Source organism: Notamacropus eugenii, chromosome 1 (genome assembly GCF_028372415.1).
Source record: "Notamacropus eugenii isolate mMacEug1 chromosome 1, mMacEug1.pri_v2, whole genome shotgun sequence".
Classification (NCBI taxonomy): domain Eukaryota; kingdom Metazoa; phylum Chordata; class Mammalia; order Diprotodontia; family Macropodidae; genus Notamacropus; species Notamacropus eugenii.
Genome location: NC_092872.1, coordinates 58,985,585 through 58,987,040, shown reverse-complemented (window position 1 = coordinate 58,987,040; position 1,456 = coordinate 58,985,585). Strand labels below are relative to the sequence as shown.

Sequence of the window (1,456 nt, the reverse complement as noted above, 5' to 3'; positions counted from 1 at the left end):
CTCCGTCTAATCGGCAATATGGGGGTGCAGCCGTTCAAGTGTAAATGTTTACTCAAGGAAAATGAACAAACAGCGTGCGCTCTACTAAGCCTCGCCATTTGCCTACCTTATTGTGGTATTGTGGAGTTTGAAGATCCAGATATGATGCTGACTTAGGATTATTAATTAAGTATTGCACCAGTTTTTGTTTTTGTTTTTTGTTTTTTTCGCGTGTAAACTAAAGAATTTTCGCTACACAGTTTGAAAAACTGTGGCCACAGCTGTGACTTGCAACCCAGCCTGCGAGCCAGGAGGGTCCTGCACTTTCAATAGGCTTTCCATTTTGTTTTGAGGGCCCCTGCGTCGGGCCCTCTTGTTTACAGAATTTTGTTTTTTGTTTATTGAGAAAAATGTTTACTCTTCCATCACTTAAAAAAAATTTAAAAAACAAAAAAAGAATGGAGGATGATAAGATGCTTTCTATCTCTGGGAATAAGGAGCAGCGTTCGGCCGTGTTCTTTTGTTTTCTATCCTTATCTCCTAAATCAAAGAGCATGGTTCTCAGGAAAACCAGTTCCCTAGTAAAAACTCCTTGTAGTTTCTTATAGGAAAAAAAAACCCAACTTTTAGCACTGATACTACTTATTGCTCTGTAAGACTTTTTCTCTGCCAAAAAATAATGCTTCAAGCTGGAGTTTGACATACGCTTTCCGATGCTGTCTTTTTATTAGTGAGTGAGGATGGTTTGCTAATATTCGGTAGTTATTACAGTTTTTGTAACCCCATCAAGTGGCTCTGTTTCTGCTCTCCTGTGACTGTGTTAACATTTGACTGTTGTACGTACCTTAAAGCCGAGTTCAGTAACTATGCACCTGTAACCAAGCTTTTGGGCTTACAGAATCGTTTGTTGTATAAAGGAAAAATTTTAAATGTTCAAATCGTTGTTGCAAAAGTTACGAGTTACATCTTATTTCTATTTTTTTTTTTGCCACAAACGGTGTTATAATAAATGCTTGCTTAGTCAGTACAAAGAGACTAAACAAGGATAAAAAAAATTTTAACAGTGCAGAATTCACCATCATGTCATTGCCTTGATTCTAAATGTCTGTGTCCCAAGATGCAAAAGAAGTCAGTGGCTTTTAACTGTTTACAAATAGAATGTGATTGTAAAATGTACAGGTTGGTTGTGTTTGAATTATGAAATTTCTTCAGATATTAATAAATCATGACATTCTGGCTGCTCAGCACTTATCTGTCTCTTTTGTGTTACTGGGATGGTGTTTTTTACAAGCAAATTCTTATTTGCTCTGGTTGCAATTAGAGCTTTGGGTTCTTCAAGAGGGACCAAATGACAAAAAACCTGAATGTTCACCCACACCTGAATGTCTGATCTCAACTTTAAAATAGCCACAGTCTCTCAGATATAGTGGACAACTATGAAAAACTGCCATTCCCCTCTGAACATCTTCCTATCAAA

The 1,456-nt window shown here is 37.2% G+C and overlaps 1 protein-coding gene across 25 annotated transcripts in view; it reads left to right on the top strand.

Annotated features, from left to right (window-relative positions):
• Positions 1-1,226, top strand: part of TNRC6A (trinucleotide repeat containing adaptor 6A) — a 120,622-nt gene extending 119,396 nt beyond the window's left edge. For all 25 annotated transcript variants that reach the window (XM_072603635.1, XM_072603655.1, XM_072603681.1 and 22 more), the window contains one exon: positions 1-1,226. This exon is cut by the window's left edge and continues 734 nt beyond it. The gene's annotated coding sequence lies outside the window, so the exon portion shown is untranslated.
• The last annotated feature ends 230 nt before the right edge of the window (positions 1,227-1,456 follow it).